Source organism: Vicugna pacos, chromosome 10 (genome assembly GCF_048564905.1).
Source record: "Vicugna pacos chromosome 10, VicPac4, whole genome shotgun sequence".
NCBI classification, from domain to species: domain Eukaryota; kingdom Metazoa; phylum Chordata; class Mammalia; order Artiodactyla; family Camelidae; genus Vicugna; species Vicugna pacos.
In genome coordinates, this window is record NC_132996.1 from 58495429 (window position 1) to 58514568 (window position 19140).

General features: G+C 49.2%; 1 protein-coding gene and 1 long non-coding RNA gene across 2 annotated transcripts in view; one reads left to right on the plus strand and one right to left on the minus strand.

Annotated features, from left to right (window-relative positions):
• The window catches only part of ALX4 (ALX homeobox 4), a 45215-nt gene that overhangs the window by 14200 nt on the left and 11875 nt on the right, over nt 1-19140 (minus strand). The window lies entirely within an intron of this gene.
• Nucleotides 12533-13945, plus strand: LOC140699025 (uncharacterized). Its single transcript, XR_012077059.1, has 3 exons — nt 12533-12849; nt 12936-13057; nt 13789-13945. It is a non-coding gene; the product is annotated as an uncharacterized lncRNA (long non-coding RNA).

Sequence of the window (19140 nt, forward strand, 5' to 3'; positions counted from 1 at the left end):
CCAGAGGTCAGGGTGGGAGGGTGGGGCGGGGAGTAGCTTGTCCACATCCCAATATCCCAGCTGGCATCCTGGGCAGACACGCTTGCCGCGGACAGAGGTTAGAATGCAGGCTCTGACACTGGCACCCGAGTGTGAATCCCAGCAGCATGCTTTGGACAGTTCACTTAACTTCTTTGTGCCTCAGTTTCCCCCTCTATAAAATGGGAATGAAGATACCTGTAATGTCTTCCTCATAGAGCAGCTGTGGGATTAAAGAGGCTGCATGTAAGGCACTTAGCATGGTGCCGTGTCTGGTCTGGACTGGTGAGCAGCAGAAGATTCTGACCCTGGAGGGGTCCTCCAAGCGGGCAGGCTGTCCCTGGAGTACCCAAGCGCAGGAGCATGCACGGATGCCGTGGGAAGGGTGCTGGACTGGTGTCCAGAGACAGGGGTGTGATCCCTTCTCTGAGCCAAATTCCACTGTCTGGGACTCTTGCAGAGTGAAATAACATACAAGATGAATAAGACGTGTGTGGGGAGCATTAGACAAGACCTTTCACAGGCGCAAGCTCTGACCATGACAAGCATTTGTGGTCAATGTGTGCATCAACTGCTCTGATCCTCGGTCTCCTCTTCTGGGAATAGTTCTAAGCAGCAGGCATAAGGTGTCAGCATGATGCCTCTAGCATGGGTCTCCTGACTCTGTCCAGGTCCTGGAGCTGACACATCAGGTTTGCTCTCATCCCTGGCTTTTTGTGGGGGCTCTCTTAATGCTAGGGAAGCTGAAAGGCACATTTTACCTCTGTCATTCCCACCTCCCTCTTCAAGGCACTGAGGAAAAGGAGGTGGAGGCGAATGTCCAGAGTGGGTCAGGAAGCAGCTTCAGAAGGCTGTTCCTGAGGGCCCCTGGCAGCATCGATGCTGGCAGGGTCGGGGGCCGGCCCTCAGGCATCACGTAAGACACCCATGTGCACCCAGGCACATGCAGACTGCCATGGCTTCGGTGACAGCATTATGCAAACTGCAGCTGGCAGCTGGGCCAAGAGCTTTCAGCACAGATATTTATCTTCCTGGCAGACAAGTAAGTTTTATGTTTTGGTTTTTTTTAAAAGAGAAGAAATCCCACCCAGCCTCACCAAAAATAAACATCTCTGTTATGCAACTTCCCGGAGGCCAGACTCGGGGAGGAGTCCCTGCCCCCTCTGCCCTAGCACAGCTCCCCAGGACCCATCCCATGACCTGGTGGACCCTTACAGTATCCTCTGGAAAATCAGGACCACCCCGTACAGCAAGAGGGGCTGGGCTGTGCAGAGGGGACTCCATGTTATAAAAAGCCAGATTTGGTAGGGACCAGCCCAAACTCCTTGTTTTAAGTGTGGGGAAACTGAGGCCAGAGAGAGCAGGGAATGTGCCCTAATTAGCAACAGAGTGCAGTCTCCCAGCCCTGGGTCGACCCACTAATCCTACCACATGATCTCAGGGCCTTTCTCAGGGAGAGAGGTAGGAGCAGAAGGAATCCAGGGGCCTCACATAACCAAGGGGCCTGCTCTGCACATCCTGGGGGCAAAAGGACCAGCTCCAGAAGATGTGAGAGCAAGGGCGGGGCCTCAGGGGAAGCCCCCCAGCGCTGAGCTGGTTCTAGGCTCAGCCCGTGGGGAGGCAGCAGAGCGTCCAGTTTCCATGGTGAGAAGTAAGGATCCAGTTTTCCCACCTCCAGCCACCCACTGAGATGGAGCACACAGGGTGAGAGTGCAGAGACAGCATGGTGCATGCAAAGACCAGGAAACCAAGAGCTGGGAGATCTGCTCTTGGGTCCAGCTCTCCCACTGTCTGCCTATGACTTGAGATGATGCCTTTTATGTCCCAGAGCATCATCTGCAAAAGGGAGCCGGCACACCCAGCCCAGAGTGGGGAGAGCAGGCAGGGGTGGTGTCACTGCCTCAGCCCATTGGGGCAGCCCTCCTGCCTTAGTCACAGGGACCAGGGACCTTCCCCTTGGGGTCTGGAGGGTGGAGAAGAGAGAAGAGGATGTCTGTCCAGGCAAACGTCTGTTAACTGGAAAGGCTCAGAGATGGAGAGATTTCTGGCAAACTGAGGCTTCTCTGGTCCTGGAAGAGGGAAGAAACCTTCTCACCTCAGTCTTGATTATTGGTCATCTTGCTTTAAATTCTGAAGCTGGGGCCCTAATTTAGACAACAAAGGAAAATTCCCTCAAGCTCTGTGGCCCACCCAACTGGTCAGAATGATGAGACAAGAAAGACCCTCACGGGTACTCAGTCCAAAGATCCAGGTGCCAGGGCCTCAATTTCAAACTCCTTCCACTTTACAGCATCTCCACCAAGTGCTGTCATCCATTTGGTGACAGAGAGCTCACTGCCCCAGGACAGCTGGCCCTTAGGTCCACCTGTGTCTGTCTCCTGCAGGTCTGGCCCACTATTCTGGTTCCCTAGCAGCCTTCCCCAAGACAGCCCTGCGGACATCTGGAGGCCAGACTGGGGGAGGAGTCACACCTCTGAGTCTCCCATCCTGCTGGATAAATAGTTGCAGTTCCCGCTGCCACTCCTCAGGTGGCCTCGAGTTTAAGGAGCCTGTCTGAGGCAGGTGGGTGTCAGGGATGGGATGGGTGATGGTGCTGGGGTCTGGACAAAACCAGCAGATCACTCTCCTTCTAGGTGATGCAGAGTGGCTGGGTGAAGGCTCAGCGTGATGGCCTGATACCTGGTAGGGTCAGGCCTCCGCTCACTCTGTAATGCCCTCCCTGACAAGACAGCCGACAAAACACGGGTCCCGAGGCTCAGGCTGAATCACTCCTGACCAAAGGTAACCCCTGACCTGCTTGGTCTCCCTTGCCCCCACCTCTGCCCACCTGCCTGGAATGTCCCCCTTTTCCAGCTGACCTCCAAGGTCATCAAGCACCAGCTCCTCCAGGAAGTCCTCCCAGACTAGGGCAATCATACAGATCCCTCCATCCAATGACTGCCTGTGTTTTCTGACTAGTATATCATCAAACCCCGAATGTCCAGCTCCTCCTAGAAAATCCATTCCCTGAGGGTTGGGATCTTACGTCATTTCTCCCTTCTCAGCCCAGGGCTTAGCCCAGGATGGGGCAGGCAGCAGACATGCATGAAGAGGTAGGTGAGGAATAAATGGACAAAGTCTAACAAAGAGACATTACTGAGCTCTCACTCTGTCCAGCTGCCTTTGTGCACCCGCTGTGTGCCAGTGCCCACAGCGTACATGCAGAGATGTTTGTTGAAGGAACGTATCCTCGTGGATGATGGTGAGAAAGATGGCTAAGTTACACAGAAAAGGCTGGCTGTTGGCTGAAACAGAAGGAGGTGGGATCACCGAGGGAGGGAGCAGGGCGAGGAGGGCAGAACTGTGAAGAAGAGGAAGGGCAGGCAGACACGAAGGATGTCTCCAGGCAGCATGAGAGCTGAGAGTGAAACAGGGAGGGCTGGGGAGGCAGAAGAAAGGGCACAGAGATGAGCTTCATGGAGGAGGCTCTGGAACTTAAGCGTCAGGGAAACCCAGTCCAGCATCTGCCAGGACCCTGCTCCACACCCATCATGCTGCTGCCCTGGGGGAAGAGAAAAAGCCACTGGAAGCTCCCAGCTTGCCCGGCTGCTGGGCCCGCCTCCTTTAGGCCTGGGGGCATCGATGGCATTAGTGCTGGCGGGAAGCACAGCAGCGACAGAGCCTCGCAGGGTCCAGGCCACCTGCCTGCCTGCCTGGCTTCCCCCATCCTCCCTGGGGCAGAAATGGACTTGGGCCAGGTGCTAGGCCAACGCCCCGCCCCAGGGGTGGGGAGGGATTCCCTGGGAGGGCTTTGTCCCAGGCGGTGGGGCCCAAGGCAATGGAATCACAAGTTGCAGCCGCCCCATGGAATGTCTTGATCTGGAAATAAATCCCAGACTACCCAGAGGAATCAAGTACCGTACATAAAACATCAAGAGTTATCAGTGCCTGCCCCACAGGAGGGACGCATGCAGTGGCAGCCACAACGTTGTCGCTGCATGGCCTTCAAACCACCCCAGGCTAAGACTTCCATCGACCACCTCTGATGAAGTGAGAAGCACTCAGTTCAAGATTATATTCTCCATCAGGAGCCACAGAAGGCCCTGGGACCTCCCTGCGGAGGAGGCCTGCGCCTCTTCTGGGAGCCGCCCGGTCTGCAGCCAGACAGCCCTGGCTGTTGGACTTCAAGAGATGCAAGAGTTAGAAAACCTTCCCTCATGCCCTTAACCTTTACCCATCTGTCCTGGTTCAACCCTATGGTGTTGCTCTAATCTAGTTTTGGGTTTTTTTTTTTTTGACATACAAATCCTTGAAAGATTTTCAAAGGTGATCATAATTTTTTTTTCATGACTATGATTTCAAGAGAATTATTTTTTTATAGCGATAATTTGAAGAAACGGAACTTCTGTAGCCATCTGGGGAGAGGGTGCTGGAGGCCTCTTTGTGTATATCCTTTCCGCGTGCAGGGACGTGCACCCTGGGGCACGTGACAGAGGTCTGCAGTTGTGAATGGGTATGCGGAACGTATGTGTAGTTGCCCATGGAGAGGTCTGTGGAGGGTGCATGCTTGTGTGGTCAAGTGCAGCCACACAAGGGGGCTTGTGTGCCAGCGGATATGAGCAGCTGGGTGTCGGGGTGTGGGGGTGAGCATGACCCTGCAGATACACGTGGGTGGGTAAGGACATGGGTGGAGGGTGTGTGTGTGTCGTTGTGCACACGCTCTTGCATGTGAAGTGTACGTCTAAGGGGTACAGGAATTTTATCCTCCGTGGTTTTGATTGTATCTATTTTTCCTCCAAACATCTGCTTTGTGGGGGCCATGCCGCTTGCTCTGTTCTGGGGTGAGCCGGCCTCACACGCCCTGTGGCAGGGTGCACAGCGCCGATGTAATCTCCTTAAGCAAAACAGGCCAGTGTGAGGCCCTTTCATGCTATTTAAAGGGCGCTGCCTAAACCCACTGCTGTCCAAACAGTCGTGCAGGGGTGAGGGCAGAGGTTAAAGGTGAGCCATTGATCACCTCCCCAGCCCACCTCATCTGCCACTGGGCTCTGTCCGGAGCTCAGCTTGGATGTCCCTACTTTAGCTCCAGACCTACAACATAATGTCAAAGGGGCAGCAGTAACGAGGGCGAGATTTCAGCAAACATGCACAGAGTGTATCTGTGTGCACTGGGTAGAGACGGACAGTGGCCCTGCCCTGGAGGAACTGCCAGTCTCTGGAGGAGAGGAAGCCGGGGGTGCAGACCAGCCACCCACAAGGTGACGGAGGCATTCCTGTTCACCATCACGCACCCACCCAAACCCTGAAAATGCTTCTCAAAACAAGGAAAATCTGAGAAACTGTCACAGGCCACAGGAGGCTAAGGAGACCAGGGTTAAATGTGATGTGGTGTCCCAGACAGGGTCATTAGGGAAAAACTAATGCAATCCAAATAAAATGTGGAGCTTAGTTAGCAGTAATATTAAAACTAAAAAAAAAGGAATAAAATATTTCAAGGGACATTTCACCCCAGAAGACATATTTGCAAATAAACATGACAACGTGCTCAACATATTATCCATTATGGATATTCAAACTAAAACCCCTGTGAGATATCGCTACACACCTATTGCAATGGAGATAAAAAACCTGACAGTAGCAAGTGACAGTGAGGACATGGAGCACCCGGAACTCCCATACATTGCTGGGGCGGGGGGAAAAAATGCAGTAATGTCTTACATAATTAAACATACGCTCACTGCATGACTCAGAAATCCCACTGCTAGGCGTTCACCCAAAAGAAACAAAGACTTATTTTCATGGCAAACCTATATGCAAATGTCTGTAGTAGCTTTGTTCATAATCGCCCCAAACTGGAAACAACCCAAATGTCCTTTAACAGGTGAATGAATAAGCAGACTGTGCCATGGGATGCTAGTCAGAGTTAAAAGGAGCAAACTATTGATACAAGCAAGAGCTCAGATGAGTCTCAAAGAAGGTGTTATGATCTGTAAAAGATGCCAGTCTCAAAATGTACCCAGTGCCTGACTCTGCTTATTTATCACAATGCATTCTGGGAAAGACAACGGTACCAGGACAGTTACCAGGGGCTCGGGGAAGGGCTGGGTTTGACCACAAAGGGCTGGTGTGTGAAACTATCCTCTCCTGTATCCCAGTAGTGATGCTGAGTACATTAATCTGAACAGGAATGTGATCAAACTCATAAAGTTATCCCCCCTCCCGTTTTAATTTCATGCTATTTTAAAAATAAGTATGTCAACTATAGAGAAAATACAAAACTGGGTTTAAATATAGTAAAGGAAAGCTAAGTAAGTAAAAAGTTTGTATGTCTTCACTCTGAAATCTCACTTCTAGGGATTTAAACTAAAGAAATAATTATGGGTAGGCACAAAGAATTAACTAGAGAGAAAGTTTATTGTGGCATTATTACACTGGAAAACTGAAACTGACCAAAGTATCTGGTAATGGGAGGTGGGTTAAACAAAGGGTGAGATTTCCATAAGCGGAAGACCCTTCCTGATTTTCTTTATTCTGCAGATTGTTTCTTGGCATTTAGTACAGGTTATTATGTATTTATGTTTGTTTCCCTTGGTTTATTGTCTCTCTCTCCCTTCCATAAAACAGGGAATATTTCTGATTATATTTGCTTTGTCTACCCTTTTAGTTTAATGCCTAGTATTGTGACTGGCATGTAGAGAGGGTTCAATAAACAGCTGATGAAAAAATGAATGAAACTGATGTTGTAAAAGAACAGCATTTTCCTATCTGGAAAGATGTTCATGTTATATGAAGTAAATCTCGTTTTGAAAAAAAAGGGTGGGGTATCATCTGTCCTTAGAAAATACTAGAGGTTTCCAGAGGTAAGCATACTGGTATATGGGTTTTGTTCCTTTTTTTTTTTTCCTGGTCTGACTTAATTTGCTATTTGTCCTACCATGAACAGGAATTGCTTTTATCATTTTAGAATGCTATGTGAAAGCAGCGATTAGAATCCTGAACGATGCCTGCGTTGGCAGGTGCTGGACTCAGCTGTGCGACTTGGGGAGGTGGGAGGTGAGCCTGCTTGGAGCGGGATGGAGTGAGTGTAGGGGTGCTACAGAGAGATGCCCCTTTTGCAGTGGGGATCGGCCACTGTCCTCATAAACTGACCCCCTCACCCATGGCTCTGAGGCCTCCTGGATATGGGAGATTCCCAGGGCTCAGGCTTCAGTTCAGACCTTCTGATCGGTTTCTTTACCCTCAGACTCACCACCCTCAAATACAACCAGAGAGAGTTTCTAAAGCACACAGGTCTGATCCGCCGTCACCCTCTCTAAATGCTTTCCCGAGCTCCCAGAGCCTTCATTAGCACTGTCAGATAAAATACAGGGTACTCAGTTAAATTAGCATTTCAGAGAAACTGTGAGTCATTTTTTAGTAAAAGTGTGTCCCAAATATTACATGGGAAATACTTACACTAAAAATAATTCGTTGTTTATTTGAAATTCAAATGAAACAGGGCATCCTGGTTTTGTTGTTAGCTTTTTGCTAAATCTGTCAATCCTACAAATCAGGCAGATTGCAGCATGGAGGATTCCCCAGGCAAGACTGGCTTCTGCCCTCCTCCTAGACCTCCATGGGGCCACACTCCTCCCTCCAGCTGCAGGCGCCCACCCTTCTGCATGTGCTCTTCCATCTAGCTGGAGTTCCCGTCTGCCTGCACACATCTGGCTAACTACCCCCTCACCTGTGTACCTTCCTCTGTAACTCATGTGGCTGTTTTCCCCTCATGACAGGTCATCACCTACATCCTATATGGAAATTAAAAAAAACAATCAAAACAAATCAAAAGCGGGAAACCCACACAACACACACACAAGGGAAACATATTTTTTTGTAAGCTTTTTTTTAACCTAACATCTTTCCAGCCTGTTCTAGATTCTTCTCCTGCAATGTTTTTAATGGCTACATAGGATTTAACTGTGTGGACACAGCCTACTTTATTTCACCAGTCCTTTACTGTTGGGCACACGCATTTCTGATTGTTTCAAATGGTAATAGGCCTGTGATGAACATCTTTGTGGTTAAATCCCTTGACACTTTCAGGGTGATTACCTTAGAGGAAGCTCCAAGAACTAAAAATACTGGGTTAATGATAAACATGGCCAAACTGCCTTACAGAAACGTGCCCGTTTCCTCAGCTTCAGGGCCAGTACCAGGCATCACAGTGTTGTTAAATCTTTGCCAGTGTGCTGGATAAAAGTGAAATCTTGTTTAAATCGACATTTAAAAATTACTAGTAAGGTTAACCTCCTGTATTTCTTTTTTGGGGGAATTGTTTCTCCTGAGTTTCCAAGGTTCAGTGCCTGGGCGACTCCTTCCTCCCTGACCCCGGGGCCGGGCTGACCTCTAAACACTGAATCCCCTGCTTCAATCCCCTGCTGGTGTGGGGTCCCGCCCCCCACTAGACTGGGAACTGTTCAGAGCAGGGCCGCCCCGATGCCCTGCGGGGACCCCAACGGGGCCCGGGCTCCTTCTGCCTTTGGTAGCACAGGGCTGCTCTGCACGCCCTGCTGAGGGCACCCCCAGGAAAGAACCCAAGACCACGGGGCTGGGTTCCAGACCCAGGGGGGCCTTGACACAGGGCTGTGTGGGGAGGCTGCGGCATGGGGGTGGGAGAGCGGGCCTTGCAGGATGACGGAGCTCAAAGGAATGAGCCGCGGGGTGAGGCAGGGCATGAAGGACCAAAGGTGGACCCGCTGCTGCTGTGGCCCTGGCCAAAGCTTTTGGCTTCTCTGCTTCCTTGTTTCAACAAGTATTGCCCAAGAGGAGAGAAGGGGGTATAGAGGGAGCACAGAGCCTCCAGGAAGCCCAGACTCAGGAGGAGTCCCCGGGCCCTAGGATGCACCGCTCACCCACAGGGCAGGCTCCCTGAACCCTGCTTGAAGGCTCCAGGGCCCTCTTCCAGCTGGCCAGGATCAGGGCTGCAGTGGCTCACGCTGGCCACCAGGAGGCACTGCTGTCTCAATTAAGTGCCTCAGGGGCAGAGGTGATGCCCCAGGGCACCAGCCTCAGATGAGGTTTCACCAAGTTTGGTTAAAGGCCCAGGCCCTGGAGAGTTTGCCAAACAAGCACTTGTTCAGTCCTACTATATGCCGCTGTCCCAGCACAACGAGGGACATGGGGATGGATGAGGCGCGTCCCTGCCGTTCATAGCACAGCTCTTTCCTGCTCCGGTTCTGAGGGTTTTCACATTCTTGACTCCTGTCAGTCCCCTCAAAATTCCCCCACGCTGGCCCTCTTAAGCACCCCCATTTTACAGGTGGGCATCCTGAGGCTCCGAGAGAAGGGACCCATGGAATGTCTCTAGTCACTGGGTGGCGGGCCTGACCTGAGCGCCTCTTAGTCCACAGAGTTGCCTCCCTTCATGGGGACCCTTCAGCCCTCCAGCCATGTGCAAGTAAGCTGTGCAACCCCCACTCCCCCTCCGTGTTTTGCCCAGGTGGCCTTCCAGGTGGCTGGTGGATTTACTGACAGCTCTCTGCGGGTTCTTCCAGGGGGAGGCATCAGCAGAGGGGCTGTAGCCCCTTCCTCCATCGAGAGTTCCACCCTCATACAGAAGCTTTCTTGTTTCTTCCTACACATTGTGGAATGGAGGGGTTCCTCTGGTCCAGAGGATGGAGGAGGCTTCCCAGAACCAAGGAAGGAAAAGAAATGAGCATGGGACTTTCACTACAGACCAGGAGCTGAGCTTCCTGCTCTACCCAGTATGAGGACACCTGTCATGCCACCATCACTGCTCTGGCATTGACTCTTTACAACAACCCCATACAAAATACCCCCATTTTACAGCCCCAGAAACTGAGGCCAGAGGGAGTATATGACTTGTCTAAGAATACACACCTGGTAAGAGGCGGAGCTGAGGTTTGAACCCCAAGCCTGGGGCACTTCCTCTGGCTCTCCTAGCAGGGGATACCCTTTGCGGGGCTGGGACAGGGCAGCCAAGAGACAGGGTCAGGGAGGAAGGAGAAAAGAGTGGGAGTCATAGGAGAACAGCTCTTCTCAGGTGCCTCCAAATCTGCCCCATCATATCCGACCTTCAGTGCTGGCTCTGATGAAACTGCCCTGGTAGAACATCATGGAACATATGGGACCTCAAATGCCTTTTCTCAGGACCTTGTTTTCAGGGTCCCCTCCATTCCCCAGCTTACACCCAACTAATTCTTTTCTTCCTGACACCAGGTCTCAATTTGCATTTGTTCTCTGCTAAATACCGAAGTATTTAAAGCTAAAGAGGCATATGTCTGCAACTTACTGGTAAAGAGTTCAGAAAGAGATAGTATGTATCTGTGTATATGCATATATATTAACAGAGAGAGAGCGCGCGCACACAAGAGAGACTGAGTGATAACGCAAATACGATAAAACTTTAACATTTGGGGAATCAGTGTCAAAGGATCTGGGAATTCTTTGTATTCTACACTTAACTTTTCTTGATGTCCAAAATCACGTCCAAATAAAAAGCTTTTAAAAAGAAGTACCTACTGCAATAAAGTTGTTTTTAAAATTTTATAAATAAAATAAAATAAAATAATTTTTTAATTTAAAAAATTAAACTAAAAAATTTTGAAGAAATTTAATAATTAAAAAAAAAAAGTAGTGAACAAATGGGAAGAAACCACTTCATCCAAGGAATCCCAGTTCTAAGCTGGCGTTTGTCATAGTTTGAACAGGACCCAGATTGGAGTTTATGTAGCAACCTCCCTGCCTCCCCTCTCATCAGCACCCACGGCCTCTGCAAATGAGCTTGCACACAGAAATCAAAATCACAAGTAGAGACCAACTTTAGAAACGAGCCTGGCTTCCCCAGCACTATGGCAACCCTCGCTTCCATCCATAGAAGCACCTGGTGACCGCGCTGGTTATTCTAACCGCTCTTGTAAGGCCTGTAGGAGGCAGTATTTTGTTTGCTGAGGTCAAGCTACGCTTGAGACTTAAAAGTACTAAGAGTACGTTGTATTGTTGGAGCCTAAGATAATTACAGCTTTCCTACAATTAGTCTAAATGAGTGGGGTTTCCTTGTATCCCAAGAGAAGTGGTTAAAAGGAAAGCTCACTGGCAATACCTAGAAGGTGGAGGCGACCCAAGGGTCCATCGGCAGATGAACAGAGAAGCAAACTGGTACATCCATACGGTGGAGGATTATTGTTCAGCCTCAAACAGGATAGAAATTCCGACACCTGTTACAACACGGATGAACCTTGAGGACATTATGTTGAGTGAAATAAGCCAGTTGCAAAAAAGGCGAACACTGTTTGGGGGCCCTAGAGTCGTCAGGTTTATAGAGGCAGAAAGCAGAACAAAGGTTGCTGGGGGCTGGGGGCTGGGGGCCAGGGGTGCAGGGTTAGTGTTTAATGAGGACAGAGTTTCAGTTGTCCAGGATGAAAAAAGTTACGAGGTTGGGTGGTGGTGACAGTTGCACAACATTATGAGTGTATTTCATACCATGGAACTGTACACTTAAAAATGGTTAAGATGGTAAATTTGATGGTTTTGTGTATTTTACCACAATAGAAAAAACTGGGAAAAAAGAAAAGAAAGTCCACTAACTAGTGTCCCTGAGGGCCTTCATCCTGCCTTCATCCCCCGTGGTCCCCTCCTTCCCTCAGCTTATGCCCTGAATTCTTTTTCTTGTCCTCTCCCCAACACTGTGACTTGGTTTGCATCTGTCCCTGCTCTCATTCCTTGGTTTATCTGTTTGTTCATTCAGCGGGCCCCTCCTCAGAGCCTCCTCTCAGCCAGCCATGGCCTCATGGAAGGGGTAGACGTAACAGGGCCAGATGGCAAGAGCCCTGGGTCCCTGGCACAGTGGAGTTCATAAGGGGCAGTGGTTGGTTCAGGTTGAAAAGGTCAGGGGATGGCCTCAGTGACCTTGAACTGAGTACTGAAAACTGTAAGAGGTCTTGGCAAGGCATATTACACTTCATGGCAAAACAAGATACCCCACCTTCCAAACTGAGCTGGTCCTCAATTACTAAGTGAGAAATCTTAGGGGCCTGCCCCCAGGGCTGGTGACAATAATAAAAACAATCACATAATTGCTTGTGTCTGAGCAGTGCTGACCCATCCGCCATCTCATTTGACCCTCCCAAGCTTCCTAGGAGGTCAGTGTTTTTACCTCCATTTTATGGATGAAGAAACTGAGGCCCAGAGAACTTTCACTTGCTCAAGATCACACAGCTCAGAGAGGCAGAACTGGGATTTGAACCCAGATGGTCTGATGCCCAGTGTCCTGTCTGTGGCCTTTCACGGCAGCCATATATGGTCTCTCTTACACAGACAGGAATCTTGGAGGGGGTGCAGACAGACTTGGTCTTGTCACTGGGAGACACAATTGAGCCCTAGGAAAAGTTTCCATCTCAGAGGACTAATCCAACCTGAGCTTTAGGGTCACCGTGAGAACCGCATTTATGATCTAACAGTTGAACATCACCTCCTGATGTTTACCAGGGTGGGGTGGGGTCCTGACCACTAAGCACCTCTGTGAACTGCTCTCCTCACAGAGACTGAAGTTTCCCAGCTCCCAGCTCCCACCTTCCCAGCCCAGCCTGGGTCTCGTACCCAAGCGCTGCCTCATGAGGCGGGAGAAGACCCTGGTACCTCGCAGGGGAAGGGGAGCTGGGCCAGGCTGGGACCACTGCCAGAGAAGTAGAAAGAGCCTCCTACACGCTCCCTTTACCGCCAAAATAAGCCCCAGAGCTCAGGGGCCACCCTGGGCCACCCCTCACCTTCCAGGCAGGAGATGGAGACCCCGAGCCATCACACCATCTGTCATGGAAGGACTGTGTCTCCCAATTTCAAATCAGCTCATTGGTCTGTCTGCCCCTTGTCTCTCTCAGCCTTCACCAAACTGTGTGGCCTTGGGCATCTCCCTAAACATTTCCCCCCTAATCCCTCAGAGCCTCCGCTTTTCCTCCCTAACGAGGAGGAAACCTGCATCCCAGCCATCCCCATGGAGACACTGTCCTAGCACCACTGGATCCCAGGGAGGCAAGATGGAGAAGCTTAAATCCTGCACTAGGTGAGCTAAGTGAATGGGAAGTCTTCGGAGTGGGACAGGCTTGGGTTGGACTCCTGGTTCTACCACTGATTTGCTACGTTCATTCATTCTGCCACATTTGGGGAGCACCAGTTCTGTGCTGGACAAAGTTCCAGGTGGTGGAAAAGGAAGTCCAATAAAGCCTGGCCCCTTCCTTCCAAAAGCCCACCTTCTCAAGGGAGGGAGGCATCGATCACGCTGGAGGGAGCGGACAGAGCAGGGGGCATCTAGGCCAGCCTTGGCAGGGGTTGGGGGGGGGGGGGTAGGGGCAGAATTTCCAGGGCAACTCCAGATCTCTACATAGGAGAGGCAGCAATCTGGTTGGAGGGGGTCTTCTGAAGCTGTGTGTAACTAGCCCTTTGCATGCGATGAGGAAATGTCAGTTTTCCCTGTCAACAAAATGGGCAGATTTCTAAAGGAGATGATCAAGGAAGCTTCTGAGCCATTCGTGGTTCTGCACTGAAGGGTCTCCTTGGCAAAGTGACTTGGCCTCTGAGTATCTTAGTTTCCTTATCTGTAAAGTGAGGCTGATGATATTCACAACCCAGAATATCTGTGAGGTCTGAGTGAAGCTTAGTTCAAGACTGCACATCCTCCAGGATATATTGATACAGTTATTTGGAGGCAAGTAAGGCTGGAGCAGCTGTAAGTGCAAAGCAAAGTCACTCAAGCTGCAGTGTCTCATCCTCCCCCTGACTCTTTTCCTGCCCCAGGTGCTATCTCTTCAGCTCAAGTTTCCCCAGCTCCAGCTGCCCAGAGCGATTCCACAAATCTCTGTCCCAAGTAGCCCCCCGGGTCCCCTTCCAACCAGGGCCCATCTGACATACATATAACAAAGACTGTAAATGAAATGAAAAATTTGAAACCTTTTCATTTATCATTTGTATGTGTGTGTGTGTGTGTGTATTTAAAGCTTCTAGTTTATGTTAAAGGAAGACCCTTCTATAAATACATTTTAACCTAGGTTAGTTGCAATGTGAAATAAGAATTGTCATTTTAATCACTGCCTTGAAGACAGTGTGGCTTGCAAACTGTTGTAAGTTACTTGTAAAAAACCTTGCTCCTACTTACACTCTTGGTGACATCTGGACAATTCTCCTATGTAGAGATGCCAATATTTAATGGCTCCAGAAGAATTTTACTGGTGGGAGCATCCACTGCCTTCCACCCATCACACCACCCAAAAAGTATCTGGGGGTGGGGAGTGTCAAGAGAGGCCGTTCCAGAAATGTACCTTGTGCCGCCTCAGCTGCTGTCATGTAGAAACTAACCTTGGTGATTCGGGGCCACGTCGGGGCCCTTCCTGCCCTGCAAACCCCAGGTCATTCTTCCAGGCCCGAGTCTCTTATTGCCCCCTCTTTTCTGTAGATTTACTGGCGTGCCTTCCTCTGAACCCCGTTAATGGCCCTTAATAATTACATCGCTTTTCACAAAGCATTGCAAGGGTAGATGCATGGCAGCCTCCCCCATCAGACAGTACCCTCACCATGGGCAGGGAACAGGTCTTATTAAGCTCTGTTACCCACGTCTGGCACCCAGTATATACCTGTTGAATTAAATGAATCTTGTTGAGTAACTGTCTCACCCTGCAGTGGACTATGTCAGCCTAGAGAGATTTTTTTTTCCCCACCAGAATCAAGTATTTTCTTCCTCCAAATGTGTTCATTCTAACCTAAAGAATCATCTATCAGCTAAAAAAGCAAGAAGATTTTTCTCCCCTTGAACAAGAGAGGAAAAAAATCATTGCTGAATTAATTGTGAGGCAGACAGTTACAATTTTCTGAGGTTGATAAGGATGGATAAGATTATTCAATCTTGGCTTTAAAAATTTCCACCTTTATAACCGTAAGATAGTTAAAAGTTCAAAATTTCTAGAACATAATTATATCTAAGCTGTTAGAGTTTCCATCTAAATGGCTGGGATTCGGACTAGGTGGGTTCCAACTGTTTTTGCCCATCACATGTAGTAAGAATAAACAATATTCAATATTTCAATATTTACAATTAACATATTGGTTAAAAGTGATTCTTTCACTGACTTCTGCTCATCTGGGCTGAGAAAAAGCTTCAGACAAGTCTCTGCTTTAAAGTGCATGGTGTGTAGCTTCTACCAAGAAAACCACGGTGGCAGTTGGTGAGTACATCTCTTTTCAGCCTGTCCGAACATCTCAGGGAAATGAACCACCCCGTGGAATAGTGAGAATGTACTTGGTGGAGCACAAAAACGTCTTCCGAGGAATCTTCTCCGAGGGGCTGAGTCCTGTGCGGCTCATTAGGTAAAGCAAGGGACGGGCGCGTGTCTTCCCAGAGAAAGCCAGGCCCTCACTGTGCAGCTGCCTGAGCTCAGGCAATGTTTCTCCAAGTCGATACCGCATCTCTGGTGCAGAAGCTGATGCTGAGGAGGCCCTTCCCCTAGTGGTCAGTTATCGCGAGATTAGGGAAGGGGTTTGGTTGGCTCCTCCTTCCTCACTCGTGGGTGCTGCCCTGGCACGTGGGGCCTGGGGCTGACTGGTCCTGAGGATGGCTCTGGAAGGAAGAGGGTGATGGGACTGGGCAGTTAGGATCTGTGGTCATCATGCCAGGGGGCGAGGAGAAGATGGCGTGCTCCTCACTCAATGCTGACAGAGCTTCTTTACATGCTTGCTCGTGTCCGGTGGGATGAGCACAGGCGTGAGGCCACCAAGGCAGTGGCGTTAGCCCCAGGGGCAGAGGAGTGGAGAGGGAAAAGCCCATGGCTGTAGGAGATCTGGGCTCAATTCACAGCAGGGACACTTCAGCAAGTTCCTGGCTCCCTGGGAGTCTTACCTTCTTTAACTGTAAAATTGGGGCAACTAATACCTTGAGAGGTTTGAGTGAAGGACCCCAGTTGAGGCTTGGCCCATGGGTGCCATTTATCAGATGTTCCCTTAATGGCAGAAGGACAAGTGGGGGCCCACAGTGGGTGCAGAATCTCCCTGATATTCCCCAAGCTGGACATCCTCTGTGCCCTGGCAGAGATGAACACAACCCTAGCCTCACACTTGAGGACCTCCTGGTCTGAAGTTTGGGGCCAAATGAACACAGAGAACACACATTCCTTAGGAAAAGGAGAAAGTTATGCTCCAGCTGGTGATGCCTAAGTATGAAATGCAGTGGCCTGGGAAGATGTGGCCTGTGGGTTCCGAGGGGCCCGGGAGTGCCTTCTCCCATCCTTCATCCCCCCAGACCCCCTGCTGGGCAGACAGCCAGCCTGCACCCCTTTCAACACTCATCTGTATTTGAAAAGGTTTTGTCAACCACACAGTGTACATTAAGTAATAATTTGTTCATTTTCCAATTTTATGCATTCAACTGTAATTGTTTATTAAAGTTTCCAGCTTTATATACTCGAGCTCCAGGAAAATCTTACCAATAATAACAGCTAACATTTATTGAGCACTTACTCTGTTCCAGGAGCTGTTTCAAGCCCTTTATCTGTATTACCTTAGTTAAACCTCACCATATTCCTAAGAGGTAGATATTATTCATATACGCATTTGACAAATTAGGAAACAGAGGCAAAGAGGTCAATTAATTTGCCCAAGGTCACTTAGCTGTACAGGCTGAAATCTGTTCCCAGGTCCTGGCTACACTGGCCTCACCAAACCAAAGGCATCTGAAGCTTCAGGCAAACCCAATTGTAGGATGAACAGTTTCTAAAAATTCGAAGAAGATTAGAAAGTGTGCCTGTTCTGTGCCTTTGGGCACTCACTGGGGAAATGGACCTCTGTTTAATCAATTGGGCTGGGAGCTTCCAGGGTAGGAAGCACTGTCCTCACAAGAGAGCCCCCTTTGGGGCTCCCACTGCTCCACCGGCAGCAACAGCCGCCTCTCCACAGCCCCCGACCCTCTAGTTACCTACCAGGGGTGCAGAATCCTATCTAGTCCCTGGCCAAGCTGCTCACTGGACAGCAGCACTTAGGATGGCCAGGGTGGAGGACAGGGAGCAGCAAATGCCTCTTGTGAAAATCAAATAGAAAATCTTCAAGATCCTCGCAGGGCCAACAACACAGAGCGAGTGAGGGGTGGACAGGGGCTTCCCTCCTCTAGCTTCGCCCAGCGCCGCGGGGAAAGGGCTCTGGGATCATCATCTTACCAAAGGGAGTAGCCTTGGGTTTGGTCCTCTCGGGAGGCGGTGCATGGACCCTAAGAGCACATGAGAATTTCTCCCAAGGCCATGTCCTCACAGGAAGGTCAGCTAAAGGACATGGGGGCTCCCAAACAGCCAGGGGCCTAGTCAGAGGCCAAGGTCATGCCTCTGGTACCCTTGCCACTGTCTCTGCCCTCCACCCCTTCTCAGCAGTTCTGGTTCCTGGAAAACTAATGTGTCCCAGGGCTGAATCTCTGGCTTGTCAGTCACTGGCCCAGAAGCGAGGAGATGAACAGATTGACCTAACGAGATTCCCCATATTCTGGAATTTTGGACCTTCGCCTCAGAAGGTCATGCTGGAGACAGACCAATGGTACAGAATAGAGAGCCTAGAAATCAGCTCTCAAATATACGGCCAAATGATTTTTGACAAATGTGCCATGACCATTCAATGGAGAAAGGACAGTCTTTTCAACAAATGATACTGGGAAAACTGGATATCCACATGCAAAAGAATAAATTTGGACCCATATCTTACATCATCTATAAAAATTAACTCAATATGGATCAAAGACCTAAACTTAAGAGCTAAAATTACAAAACTCTTAGAAGAAAACACAGGGGAAATTCTTCCTGGTGTTGGAGTTAGTGATGATTTCTTTGATATGACAACAAAAGCACAGGCAACAACAAACAAAAATTAATAAATTAGATTTCATCAAAATTAAAAGCTTTTGTGCATCAGAAGGATACTATAGAGAAAGTGAAAAGACAACTCACAAAATGGAGAAAATATTTGCGAATCATATAACACATAAGGGATTAACATAATATGTACATAAAGAACTCCTACAACTCAACAACAAAACAGACAACTCGATTCAAAAATAGGCAAATGACTAGAATAGATATTTCTCCAAAGAAGACAGACAAATGGCCAATAGGATATACAAATGGCCAGAAACAAAAGGACAAATATTGTATAATTTAACCTCTGCGAAGTGTCTGGAGGAGGAAAATTCAGAGACAGAAAATAGAACAAGTTTCCATGGACTGGAGGGAGAGGGAGATGTGGAGTTACTGCTTAATGGGCTCATTTGGGATGAAGGAAAAGTTCTGGAAATAGTTAGCGGTGATGGTTACGCAACACTATGAACATGCTTAATGTCACTGAAATGTTCACTTAAAATCCTTAAAATGGTAAATTTCATATTGTGTATATTTTACCACAATAAAAATTATCCCTAATTAAAATAATGATTTTGAATTTTGAAAGAGGCCATATTAAGTGCAGGCCATACTGCACAAAGAGCATTCGACTTGGGATCTTAGCCTCTTACTGTACTTCTCAGAGGCCTGCAGGGGCTTCCCTGAAGTCTCAAGCCCTCACCAGAAAGTGAATGGCCCTCTTGGCTTTGCCCCTGCCATTCCTCGGGCCCATTCTTAGCCGCATCCATCATGCCCCCTGCACGCCTCACACTTGTTCTTTCTCAAACACTCCCTGTACTTTCGTGATCCAAGTGCTATCTGCTGAGTCTAGAGTGCTGTTCCCAGCTCTTTCAGTTGGTGAGCTCCTATTCAACCCCTGAACCCACTTCAAATGCCCGTACCCACTAAGTCCCAGTCCATTTGCACTTTTCCTGTGGACTCCATGTCTGCACATTCAGCTCCCTGTGGGCAGGAATCAACTCATTCGCTGCCAAGTACTCCACACCTGATGACACAGGGGCACAACCTTGCAGGATTTGTTGGATGGGAGGAGAAGCCTTTGGCAGGGCACTTCTCAAAAATTTTTCCCCCAATTCTCTCTCTAAAGAGGGAGGGGGAATCCCTCCCATCAGAGTTTCCTCCATCTCTCTGTCCACCTGCCCTGCTCCAGTGCCTGACTCACTGAATTGTGGCCACTATCCTCTGAGTGCTGACTCCATCCCTGGCTCAGGTCTAGATGTTTTTGTCT